The sequence below is a fragment of the Mobula hypostoma genome, chromosome 26, assembly GCF_963921235.1.
Source record: "Mobula hypostoma chromosome 26, sMobHyp1.1, whole genome shotgun sequence".
NCBI classification, from domain to species: Eukaryota; Metazoa; Chordata; class Chondrichthyes; order Myliobatiformes; family Myliobatidae; genus Mobula; species Mobula hypostoma.
The window spans coordinates 39,159,730-39,173,699 of record NC_086122.1 but is presented as its reverse complement, the minus strand read 5'-3'; the positions used below and the strand labels follow the sequence as shown (position 1 = coordinate 39,173,699).

At 39.4% G+C, this 13,970-nt stretch overlaps 1 protein-coding gene across 7 annotated transcripts in view; it reads left to right on the top strand.

Annotated features, from left to right (window-relative positions):
- Window positions 1-13,970, top strand: part of phactr4b (phosphatase and actin regulator 4b) — a 192,561-nt gene that overhangs the window by 36,018 nt on the left and 142,573 nt on the right. For 4 of the 7 annotated variants that reach the window (XM_063033794.1, XM_063033789.1, XM_063033793.1 and 1 more), the window contains exon 2: window positions 448-530. The exons of the other annotated variants lie outside the window; for them this stretch is intronic. The gene's annotated coding sequence lies outside the window, so the exon portion shown is untranslated. The remainder of the gene's footprint in view (window positions 1-447; window positions 531-13,970) is intronic. 7 annotated transcript variants of the gene reach the window in all.

Here is a 13,970-nt window from a genome sequence, read left to right as displayed (position 1 = left end):
TTTAACTGCTTTTCGTGTTTTCTTCAACCTGTGTATGAAATTAGAGGGGAAAATGGGAAATAATTTCTTATCCCCAACCTCTGAAATTTTATAAAATCATAGAGTGAAGTTTCGGTCTTATTAGCTTTTTGATTACAGATATACAATCTTGTATTTGTCCACAAGTACAATATCAATGTTCAAAAACATTCAAATGAAGAAATGCCTGTGATATTTTTATAGGTCTTTTGATAATGCACCTTTCATCTTTATACACTTCAGACATACAGGACATGGTATTTGCATTGTTACCTTGAGCAAAATGTACATCTCATTATGCGACCTGTCTTATAAAACAGCATAAATTGTGGGTTCTGTACCATGCCATCTTAACTAACCACTCCATCACAGAAGCCATGGATTAGGTTCATCAGCACTCACGCAAGCCAACTTCTCATTTTCTCTCAGATGCTGCGGATCTGTGAAGTCAAGAATGGGAAGACAAGCAGTTCTCCGTTGGCGCTTTGCTGAAGTCTCCAGTTGATTGCCTGGTATGGATTCTCTGACTAATTTAGGAAGACGTTGATACCATTGTAACTCTGGAAAATTTGATTACAGCAGGTGCTTTTCCCTACACAAGGAATCTTAAAGATATTTACAATAACTTAAGAAAACTGCTGCAAATTTTGCATTGTTGATGTATTTAAGGTTAGGGTTAAGGTTGTGGTCAGTTGGATTCAAGAAGATCCCCAAACAAAATTAATACCTCTTAAACCGGAAAGTTTTTGCCCTGGGACAGCAGGATCTCTGGCAACTTCCAGACAGGTTCAGAAGAACTGGGGAAAGAAGCAACAGACATTTGGAACCAATAGTTTCTTCAGATTGGAATGAAATAATTAGGAATGTATCATTAGGTTCTTTGAACCTGTTTGGTCAACAAATAAGACCTCGACTAATCTTTTTGGACTGCATTTTCCAACCAATCTCATTGTTTATTCTCTTGTCCACTAATGGCCTATTTATTGCCTTCTAACTATACATGTATACAACCAAAGGAAACAATGTTCCTCTGGACCATGGTGCACCCATAATACATATATACAGCAAGTTAAATAAAATATTACCACAAATAAATTAATAAAATGTAATTCAAAATGCATGTGAAGTGAGCAAGTCAGTAGCTGGCTGTCCTAGAGATGAGACCTCGGTGGTAGCAGGGTATTCATTAGTCTCAGAGCCTGGGAGAAGATGCTGCCAGTCTGGCAGTCCTAGTCCTGATGCTCCTGTACCTCTTTCCTGACAGAATGTGGGTCAAAGGTGTTGTGGGATGGCAGAAATCCTCAACAATGCTTCTGCCATTATTTTGTTCTTTACCATACTGGGCAATGGAGCATTCACTGAGTTGAGGTTCAGGATTCCAAGGAATTTACAGTCCACTGTTCATCCGATTGTTCAGCTGGGGTAACCTATTTTAAAATTTGTCTTTATTCCCTCCAAGAGCAGTAGGAGTAGGGGCGGCACTATATTGTAGTGGTTAGCATAACATCCTTGCAGCACCAGTGACTCCATTTTAATTCCCACTGCTGTCTGTAAGGAATTTGTACGTCCTCCCTGTGGCCAAGCAAGTTTTCTCTGGGTGTTGCGGGCTCGTTGTACTGGAAAAGTCTGTTACCGCGATATATCTCTTAAAAAAAATCAAAATATTTGGCGCTTGCAATCTAAGGAACATTAAGTTCTAACTTGTTTTCAGAGGTTTAAAGGAACCGGTATATATTTTTTTATCATTGTCATGTGTATAGTGAAAAGCTTTGTTTTGCATGCCATCCATACAGATCGTTTCATCACATCGGTGCACTGAGCTACTACAAGGGAAGGCAATAACAATGCAGAATAAAGTGATACAGAGAAATTGCAGTGCACACAGGGAACAATGAGGGAGATTGTCAAGAATTCCTTCTAGTGCAGAGTATTCTAAAATAATGGAGCCCATATATGAGCTGATAGTTATACATCAAAAATTACGAGTGGAGCAAGAAGAGACCACTTTTTGTGTCTGTCTCCTTTTGAATTCATGTGCATTGGTGTTCTGTTTTACCCTCCCTAACACCATCAGCGCCGATAGTCAGCCATCCAGGATTGCTCTGGGGTCTGTCGTTAATTTCATAGACACTGCTGTAAGTGAGACCTGAGAGAAAATCCCAGATGAACACTTTCAACTCCGCTGTGTCTGCTTGAAAACTCATCCAATTTTGAGTGGAAGATTTGTGTTCTAAAATAGAAACAATTGAAAGGTGCTGTAGCTCATGAGCAGGACAGGTATCTTCTGTTTATCATTCGGCTAATGGTGTTTGACTGGTTGTGTAACAGTAGCTACCATATTTCAGAATCAGGTTTAATATCACTGGCGTAGGTTTTGGAATTTGTTGTTTTCTAGCAGCAGTACATTGCAAAATGTAATGGTAACTGTGAAATAGTGCAAGAAGAGAGGAAAAAGTAGTGAGGTAGTGTTCATGTGTTCATTGTCTATTCAGAAATTTGATGGTGGAGGGGAAGAAGCTGTTCCTAAAATGTTGTGTGTGTGTGTGTCTTTAGGCTCCTCAACCACCATCCTTATAGTCACAATAAAAAGAGGGATGTCCAGGATGATGGGGGTCCTTAATGATGGATGCCACCTTTTTGAGGCATCAGCTTTTGAAGGTGTTCTGGATGCTTTTGCCTAAATTATTTGGTAGCAATGGGAAGGCAGAGCATTATATGGATGCATTTGTTGGTGATGCTTGAAAATGAACAGAGTCTTGGTAGTGTGAATTAGTCAGTGACTGTGAAGAGGTGGGATCAAGAAGTGTTTCTATATTTGTACTCTGGCACTGTTCAGTAAAAAAGATCTTGATTAATACACCAGGTAATGATCCTCCCTTTAGAGACGTAAATAAAACCTCTATTGAAGCAATGGCCTAGTTTGGAATTAATTCTGTTCTCTCCCCCCCCCCACTTATATTTGCCACATTTTCCCTGGCCTCATGTCTTTTTCTTTTGTGATTTCCAATTCTCAAAACATTTTCCTGTAGCCGACCATAGAGCACCTTGAGGTAGGGTCAATAACCAGAATTAAGGTTATTTGCCCACTGCTGAAATCCTAAAGCAATTGCAGTTTACTGAATGCCATTAAAAAGGAGACAATTGGCACTAGAGCTCACTTAAAGATCCTGTAGTTATGAGTAGTGGCTTTAGAAATGCAAATATTCTATTTTTTTATATAACGGCGGCCTTTGTGATACTCCTGTGGCCAAGCTTTTTAAAGCTTAGTGATTTGCAGATTACACCAGATAATAAACTGTGGTTTTCCCTATCTATTATGATCTAAATTATTTGTAAAAACTATAATTTCTTATTAATAGATGCTACAGAACACCAAGCTAATATAGTGTTTCTTTTATTGTGATTCCTGATGGGCCATGTTGAAAATTGCCTAACTGACCAGTGTCTACAGTAGTATGGTGGATTCCAGTTATTGGGACACATCGGGACCATTACATTTTGCCCCAGTTAAGCAGCTGCCTAAATTAGCTGAAGTTTCATGGAAATATCTAAAAAAGGTATATTAAAAAAAACAAGCTACCATTTAACTGAGCAACAAGTTATATATTAAAATTACATACAGAACAAATTAGAACACTACCAATACTAACTACTGCAGTACTCTAAAAGTGTAATTGTTCCTAATAGTTGTTGACAGAGGAATTTATCTAGTGTATGCTGCCGTGTTCTTTTGATTGACTGTAAATGAGCACAAACACCTAGTGCAGATAATGGGTTACCTTCATACAATGCTTTCAACAATTGCACCCTCCAGATCTTCACTTTCATTGTAATATTAAAGGAGTTTGCCGATACCTTCAAATTCTTTGTAGGTCCTAACTTGTTGAAGTAGTAAAATAGGTCTGAATAATCTTGCTGCTTACTTCTCGTCAGCCATCAGTTACATAAATCACTGGTTTTTGAACACAACTACATGCATCTGACACTATTTAAAAACTGTTTGCTCTAAGCATGGTGTAGTTTCTAATGGCCATACAAGTACATGCCACTAACACCACTTAGAAACTATTTGGCAACAGTCTTCTGTCCCAATTATGTGCCATAGTGTCCCAAAAATAATGAAGGGAATCCCGGCTATTTTCTCAATTAATTTTTGTTTTTTAAGAACAAAATTGTTCCAAATAAGCAGCTGTCCTCAATTACTAATGATCCAAATAACTAGAATCTACTGTACTTGCAAAGGCCTTCCGCTCATCTGGTATCAAGATTCATACGTTTCTGTGGTACGTGAGCGTGGGTTCAACTGCTGCAGCAGTTCAAGCCCACAGTGCTGCTCAGGAAAGATATTGTGGATCCATTCCTCAATTCCCATTACTTCTGCAATTTATTCTTCAAATAATAGCTTTACTGTTCCCTTGAAGCTGCAAGACTACATGACCACACAGTAACTGAATTGCTGCTGCGTAGCTGGAATTTTCTTTTATATAATAATATAATTTTGAGATCATGTTAATATAGCTTTGAAATACTCTAATTATGTTAATGAATATAATCCATAAATTTTTAAAATAATAAACATTTCACAACCTTTACTGAAACATTGTAGAGCTTCAATATATTTATATTGTCAGTTTTTCAAGTTACAGCAGTGCTACAAATTGTAACAGTAAACACAGAATGGAAGTCAGTAGCTCATTGTGAATAAACTGGTGGCCTGCTGAGTACCGATGCTGTCTGAGTTTAAAAGTTTATGCAACCTGAAAGATTTTTTTGTTGTACTGTATTTCATTATACCCTTCCATTAATAAATAAAATCAAAAGTGTGATTTATTTAAATTTTCATTCTAAATATTACAAAATAAAATATTACAGCTCACAGCAATGGTTGGTCCATGCAGCTATATAAACAACAGAGGGAATGTTAAGTGGTAGAGACTTCTGTTCAGTCTTCAGTAGGGTGACACAGTAGCATAGTGGTTAGTGTAATGCTTTACCCCTTGTCACATACATTGGCTATTGACATTTCATTTTTAAAAAGTCAGTATAAACAGGGTTTGCTTGTACCTTACTAATAGTTTAAATAGTTATTCGTGCTGCAAATCCTTGTAGCTTGTCAGACTGAGGTTTCATGAAAGTGTATAAACACGAGTTCAAGCTCCTGTTGGGGCTGTTGAAGAAATCATTAGCGTATGCTTAAATTGTAATAATTTACTTGATGTGGAAAGTGGTCAGTGGCAAAAGACTTCTCAAATGCAATCAGAATAAAGTTCACCTAAGAATCCAGTTATTGGTCATTCTGATGACATCCTAGTTTACAGGTTTGGTTTTGATAAAAAAAAAACCACCCATGGATCTTGTTGGCCTTCCACTCAGCAGATAGTATGGCAGTAGAGATTATTAACAGTGTCATGTGTCACAAGGGTGTTGTGCATTTTTAGTTTGGCTTGTCCAGACTGATCTATTCTTTGTAAATGAGAAGATTGAGGGCTGTACTGTTAGAAGTTTGAGATTATACACGTGTTTAATAGAGCGAGAGAGGAAGAAATGCTTCCACTTTAGGTAGTCAAAAAAATGGGGGCAACCAATATGAGATGTTCACTTGCAGATCTAACAGATACTTCTGAAAAAGAATCTTGGTTCAAAGATTAGTTAGAACTTAGGGTTTAGTGGCTACAGAATTGTTTGGTTGATTAGTGTAGATGTATTTAGGGGAAACACTTTGAGAAAATATATCAGAATATGCTGGTAAAGAAAATAGAATTAGAGTTGAAGACCTGTGGTACATGGCACTATTGAGTGGATAGGCTGAATGGTCTGCCTTGTTTTGTATGTGGCTGTCACAATATATGGTACAATTTAGAGCTAGTTTTTAAACATGCTTCTGAATGCATCCTGGAGCTGAAAAGATCAACACGAAGAATACGGTTCATGGACCAAGAACCACTCCCAGTGATACTGGCTCTGATATGAAGGCAGTATAAAATATTGTGCAACATTGAAAGTATTTATGAAAATTCTCATGCAGCCAATGGATGCCCATTATGATTTGCAGCTGAGGGCAAGTCAAGGTGTTCTTTGCACCGACCTAGAATGAGTCATAGAAACAGCCATTTGAAACACATTTGATTACTGAAGTTGATTGGCATGTCACAGTTTTTGATCTCATCCATGAAGAGTTTTTGCATGGCAATTGGCTTTAGCATAACAATGAAACTGAGGTTCCTAATAATCTGAAGATTCAGCAGATTGGAATGCCTACTCTTAAATTCTGTTTTTGTTTTTTTATTATTTCTTGCTTTCCAAGTAGTTAGTTCAAAGGTCAATTATGGTAAAGGGTTTCACTTTCTACTATTTCTTTAGGCAGAGGAGGCAATTCTAATTTCCTTTTAATAGTTTTGGTGGTAATTGTGTTTTCATCACTCATCAGATTGCAGCCAGTAGAAACATTCTTATTGAATTACAGCAGGAAAAGTGATGAAAAATCAAGTCATAAACATGAGGTTCTTATGTGGAGATCCAGAGTAACACACACAAAATGCTGGAGGAACTCAGCATGGCAGGCAGCATCTGTGGAGAGGAATAAAGAGTTGACATTTCAGGCAGAGAAAGTCAATTGAGTTAGTTGAGAATGAGTGAGGTTAATCTGAATAATATTTCTCTAGACAATGTATAAGCACATTGGGATTGCCTGTCACCTTTTTATTGTCAGCAATTGAAGAAAATGAACCAATACTGGGATATCCTTAGTTGTACAGGGTAACTTCTTAGTGAAGGAAAGATTAAGGTGTGTTGTAGAGAAAGACATGGAAAATGTTAGAATTTCTGTCTTTTTTTAAAGACCATAATCAGAGTAGTTATAAAATTTCAATTTTTCTTTTGTCTGTCTTTGGGCCTGGGCTACTAATCTGACGAACACAAATTGGTTTGCAACCATTGCAGTTTCAGAAATCAAAGGCTAATGCTGGTAAAATAATGATGATGATTTGGAATGCAGTAAAAACTCATTTGGTTCATTAAGATCTATTCTGAGAAGGAACACTACACTTTTGCTCAGTCTGACATGTGTAACTCCAATGCCAGTGTAGTAAGTTCTTAACTAACCTCTGGCATGTCCAACCAAGAATTCAGTTGTATCACCATCGACTTCAGGGAAGCCAAGGATGGGTTATAAATCCTGGCCTTGCCTGTAGTATCCATATTCCAAACCTGACTATAAATAGAATGTTTGGCCAGTAAGTGAGTTGTGTTTTATTTTCAGTTTGAAGTACAGAGTACAATCTCTTGACACTATTCTCTGCTTCCCTTCTGCTCCCCGAAACCAAGTATTCATTTTATTCCTTGGGTCTTGGTTTCTATTGGTTGTTTAAGCCTGTGCTAATGAGCAGCATTATATAATTGATTTGTTTATAATTGACTGTCTTTTTGTTTTTGCTGCTGGCCTCATTTCTCTGTGTCTGTTGGATTCTTGCTTAAGCGTGGAGTGATTTTTTTTTCAATTTATTAACAAATCCTGCTGTTTGCACAAAAATTAGTGTTTCTTCATAAATCACTGACATCATTGCCTTTCAAACAGATCCTGTGAAGGAAGAAAAATTGTGGCTGAAGATATTTTGCAGATATGCACATGGCCTCTTTAATTCACGTGACTTTATATATTTGTAATGTAATTAGCTGCAACTTTAAACAGCATCACTGCCTAGATGCTGTCAATAAAGGGAAATCTTCCCAACAAAATATTCTTTCTTGATTGTTGGACTGTAGAAACATTGCAGAATGGGACAGCAGAGGAGGAGGCCATTGCGTTTAATCATCTCCATAAGACAAAGGAGCAGAATTAGGCCATTTGGTCCACCAAGTCTGCTCTGCCATTCAATCATGGCTGATTCTGTCGAATATGTCTTAATATTGTCTAATTTGTTTTGATAGACCTGTTCAGTTAGTCGCACTGCTCTTCCCTCCCATACACTAGGTCGGAATTCTATCAAGTCCTTTTCAAAATTTCAATTATATCTGTTCCTACCATCACCTTTGACCTTCCATTTTCTAAGTCACTATTGCCTGTCTGTGCATACCCTTCCTCCACTGATCCTTTTCCAAATCTACAGTCTCTGGATACCAACCTTCCAACCACTGGAGGCCCATTGCTGTTAACCACTGCAGCTCTTCGCAATGATACCAAATTCTGTAGTCTCTTGTAATTCAAGCTTTACGTCCTTGTTACCATTATGCTGAATTTTCTCTGCACCATTTTTCAGGCTTTACCATTCCTTTCTAATATGAAGTGGCTAGCTTGTGGCTTACCCAGTGACTTTTTAATGTTTAGCTGTGTTTCTATCTTCTCTTGCTCTCCTTGTCCTACACTGGCTTGACTGCACCCTGAGTGGTGCTCTTGAAAGAAAGTTAAGTGGATTCCAGTTAATTGGGACACGATGAGACCAATACATTTTAGCCCAGTTAAGCAGCTGCCTCAAATAGCCGAAGTTTCATGGAGATAGTTAAAAGGGTATAACGGACAAAATGAGTAATAAATTATGTATTTAAATTAAATACAGATTAAATCAGAACACTACTAGAATGCTAAAAAAACTGTATTAACTCTTACTACAAAAATATGATTATGCTACTATTGCAACCTGTGGTCTACATTTTGCTGGTGGGTTTTCGGGCCGATTGGGCAATTGCGGTCTCTGAGGGAGTTTGCTGAAGTTTCACATGGAGTATGTGGCCTGGAGTTCAAGAAGCCTGGAAATCTAGAGCAAGTCCATGATCAACTCCGTTTCTCACTGATCTCACCAATTAAAGCTCGAGCAAGATTGAAATAAATGAGGATGAGAGCAGAAGGCCAGTGGGTGTTCAGTGCCTCTCAGTCTCACTCTTGCTCGCTACTCCCGATGGAAGGTGTCTGTGTTTTGGGTCTTGGGGAAGGTTTAATCAATTTGTGGATTTGCGGTTGTGGATTGGACTCTGCAGTTCATGTTGTGTGTTGGTGGTTACTCCTTTGTTTTTATTGCTATGTTGTGCTTGCAGCCCTGCAGTCATGGAACAACACAGTACTAAATTGAACTGAACTGAACTAGACTGAACATTCCTGGACTGTTTTAATGACTCTGTGGTTTGATATTTAATATTCTGTTTTTCACTGATTTTTTTTGCCATTTGCATGATTTGTTGTTTTTTTTTGTACGTTGGGTGTTTGATGTTTAGTTTGAACAAGTACCACTTATCTGTTTCGTGGCTGTCTGTGGGAAGACAAATCTCATGGTTGTATACTGCATACATACTTTGATAATAAATGTACATTGAATCTTAATACTTGTAGAGGAATTCATCCAGTGTATGCAATCAACAAAATCAGTGTAGATAATTGAATCACAAACAGGAGAAAATCTGCAGATACTGAAAATCCAAGCAACACACACAGAACACTGGAGGAGCTCAGCAGGACAGGCAGCATCTTATGGCAGAGTACAATCGAAGTTTTGGGCCGAGACCCTTCAGCGGATGGGTCTCGGCCCGAAACGTTGACTGTACTCTTTTCCATAGATGCTGCCTGGCCTGGGGGTGTATTGCTCCAGTATTTTGTGTGTTTTGCAGATAATGGACTGCCTTCATATAGTGCTATCAACAATTGCATCCTCCATATCTTCATTTTCATTGTAACATTCAGGATGAGAGTGGTGAATCTGTGGAATTTGTTGCCAGATGTGGCTGTGAAGGCCATGTCATTGGGTAATTTAAGACAGGTTGAGAGGTTCTTGATTTGTTAGGGCATGAAGGGTTACGTGGAGAAGGCAGGAAGTTGGGGCTGAGAGGGAAAGGGATCAGCCATGACGAAGTGAGCAGACTCGATGGGGCAAACGGCATAATTCTGCTTCTATATCTTATGGTCTTATGATTGTCAAACCTTTACGTTCTTCATCGTTCCTAACTTGTTGAGATACTGAAATCGTTCCTTTTTCACTCCAGGTTACTTCTGGCATCTGCAAGCCTGAATGCTTGAAACTGCAGTGAGCAAAACGGTCCTGATTGTCCTACTGCCTATTTCTCACTAACTATCAGTGACAAAAGTCACTGCGTTTTAAACACAAACACATGCAAATGACACTATTTAAAAACTATTTAAAATTAGTTTTTAAATAAAAGCTATTTAAAATGACACTATTTAAAAAGTACACGTGACTGGCGCGAGTTAGAACCTGTTCAGCAACTGCCTCCTGTCCCAATTAAAGAGACATAATGTCCCAAATAAATAAGGTAAACCCTGGCTATTTTCTTGATTAATTTTTGTTCTTTAAATGCTGTCCCAAATGAGCACTGCCCCAATTAACCAATGGCCCATTTAACTGGAATACAATGTATTTGTGTTTATAGAGTTGTATCTTAAGCCCAAGTCAGTGCCAACTATTAACTACGCACTTACACTAATCCTTAATTAAGACCAGTTTTATTCTCTCCACATTCCCATCAGCTCTCCACAGGTTGTTCAAGTTAAGTCAAGTCAAGTCACTTTTTATTGTCATTTCAACCATAACTGCTGGTACAGAACATAGTACAATTGAGACAATGTTTTCCAGGACCATGGTGCTACATGAAACAATATAAAAACTACACTGAACTATGTAAGAAAAAACACAAAAACTACACTAGACTACAGTCCTATCCGGGACTGCTTAAAGTGCACAAAACAGTGCAGGCACTACAATAAATCATTATAAATAATAAACAAGACAACAGGCACAGTAGAGGGTATAGTAGGTCGGTGTCAAGCCAGGCTCTGGGTATTGAGGAGTCTGATGGCTTGGGGGAAGAAACTGTTAACGTAGTCTGGTCGTGAGAGCCCGAATGCTTCGGTGCCTTTTGCCAGATGGCAGGAGGGAGAAGAGTTTATATGAGGGGTGCGTGGGGTCCTTCATAATGCTGTTTGCTTTGCGGATGCAGCGTGTGGTGTAAATGTCTGTGATAGCGGGAAGAGAGATCTCGATGATCTCAGCTGACCTCACTATCCACTGCAGGGTCTTGCGATCCGAGATGGTGCAATTTCCGAACCAGGCAGTGATGCAGCTGCTCAGGATGCTCTCAGTGCAAGCTCTGTAGAATATGGTGAGGATGGGGGGGGGGGGGGTGGGAGATGGACTTTCCTCAGCAAAATTCGCCGAAAGTAGAGATGCTGCTGGGCTTTCTTTGCTATGGAGCTGGTGCTGAGGGACCAGGTGAGATTCTCTGCCAGGTGAACACCAAGAAATTTGGTGCTCTTTAATGATCTCTACGGAGGAGTCATCAATGTTCAGTGGAGAGTGGTCGCTCCATGTCCTCCTGAGGTCAACAACCATCTCTTTTGTTTTGTTTACGTTCAGAGACAGGTTGTTGGCTCTGCACCAGTCCGTTCGCCGCTGCACCTCCTCTCTGTATGCTGACTCGTCGTTCTTGCTAATGAGACCCACCACGATCGTGTTGTTGGCGAACTTGATGTGGTTCGAGCTGTGTGTTGCAGCACAGTCGTGGGTCAGCAGAGTGAACAGCAGTGGACTGAACACACAGCCCTGGGGGGGCCACGTGCTCAGTGTGATGGTGTTGGAGATGCTGCTTCCAATCCGGACTGACTGAGGTCTCCCAGTCAGGAAGTCTAGGATCCAGTTGCAGAGGGAGGTGTTCAGGCCCAGTAGGCTCAGCTTTCCAATCAGTTTCTGAGGAATGATTGTGTTGAATGCTGAACTGAAGTCTATGAACAGTGTTCGAACGTACGTGTCCTTTTTGTCCAGGTGGGTTAAGGTCAGGTGGAGGGTGATGGCTATGGCATCGTCTGTTCCACTCACCCTCATATTAGTGGCCAATTAACCCTACCAGTCTGCAAATCTTTGGGGTGCAGGAGGTAACTGAAGAACCCAGAGGAAACTCGTGCAGGGAGAAAGTGAAAATTCCACACAAATGGCACTTGAGATCAGAATTGAATCCAAGTCACTGGCACTGTGTGGTAATGGCTCGACCAGCTAAACCACTGTGCCACCTACCATATCACGTCTCAGAAAATCCTGAAAGTACTAATATTAATTACCTTGCAGAGGAAATGAAGAAATTGTATGAGGGAGGGTGTGGTGAGACCAAGAGACAGGTAATGCTGACTCATTCCATCGGAATCTAAAATGTCAATATTGGCCATTACCACAGACTTTCCATCATCTGTGTCAGAAGTTGTGCATTTAGGGATTTAACACTAGAACCTGATGATTCAGAAAGGTCCTGAAGTAGTACTGGATTGTTCAGGTGAGCTTAAGAAGTTCTATGATACAATTTGGGGGGAAACTCCTGGGTAGTACCTATTCCTGAACCAGTCTGGGTTGACATTTATGACATTCGTTTTTGTGGGACTTGACATTTCAGCTAGTTAAAGTAATGCCCACATTTTAAAAAAAAAGTAAATTAGCCATGTAATTCCTGGTGACCCACTGAAGTCATTTAAATTGCTCTCTAATTGCAAGTCTTTCTATCTTCAATATATACCTGAATAATTGACTGATCAAGGCCTGTAGTTTAAATCTTAGTTGAAGCATGATCTTGTGATTTTTCTTTGACATTTGTTCTTAAGCTCATGTTCTTTGTGATTTGAATCTCACCAACTTAATGAGTGTGAAAGTTAAGTCTCCAGTTTTTTTTACACAGCTGATACAGAAGTATTTAGAAAGCACTCTCTTTGGATCCATTCTCAGTGCAAGCTACTTGGAGTCTCCATTTTCCTCTACCAGGGATCCATTATTCCTATGCAGTTAATTCCTCGTCATTAAACGAGGCAAAACAGAGTCCGGTTTGAGGGGGGGTGGTATTTGTGTTGGAACCTATGTGAGAGGATCTTTTACTTTCTCCAAAACAATCTAATGTGCATTTATTTTTTTAAAATAGCAGGACATTCTAAAGGCTACTGGAGCCTTTAGAACTTCAAAACTGCTTACAGTATGCATTACAAACTTGCCACCTGATTTAACGTTGTCAGAAGTGCAAGACTAGCAGTTAACTATATTTCAAAACCTTTGGTGTACTGAAGTAGGAATGTTATTGACTGGAATTCACTTCAGCCAGGCTGATAATTCGTGGCGGAATCTTCACCTCTTCTTTCCGTCCCTCCTCAGTACATGAGTGTACATCTACCTCGCCCAATCCCATGACCTTCTCGTGAAGAGACAGGTTTTTCAGTGACCAAATGAGGAAGGAAAATGGAGATTAAACCCGCATTGATCATGATGATTAGTAAACCAGATTTAGGAGAATGTATGGCCTGCATTTGCTCCTATTGTTCAAGTTGTGTTTTCCTTCTTAAAAGAAGAAAAGCATTGAGCCTACATTGGTTTAATTTTCGAGTACTTGTTTGCAATGGTGTCAGTGATGAAGGCAGTGTTTCATGATCACTGAATTCCCGGAATTTGTTATGCCCTTTTGTGTAAATAGCTGGTATAACTGTATTGCAGATAGTCCTGAAACACCTCATCTGCAGCCGGTAGAGTGTGAAAACTGATGCAATAATGAGGATGGGAATTGAAGCCCTTTTTTGTTTCTGACAAAGAAGAAGCACTTGCTGTATTTTAGTCTTGTGACAGTTATGCATTCCGTGCCAAACTTTTACCATACCCTTAAATAAGCAGCAGCATCCAGCATGGTTCTCAGTTTAAGTGTTTTTAGACAAGAGATGAAGAATGGAAGGAACATTGTTTGTCTTTTTCCATTATTGAGACAAAAACTGAGAGATTAGTGCGAGTGGACTGCCATGTTTTCTTCCATAAATATTCACATGTGCAGCAAAACCTGCAGACTCCTTTGGATAATCCTTGGATGCAGGTGTGTTATTTAAACCCAGTAAAGGAAAAACCTGCAAAAGGTGATGGATGGAGCCTGGTCCATCACAGGAAAAGCCCTCACCATCACTGAACTCATCTACAAGGAGCGCTGCCACAAGAAAGCAGTAC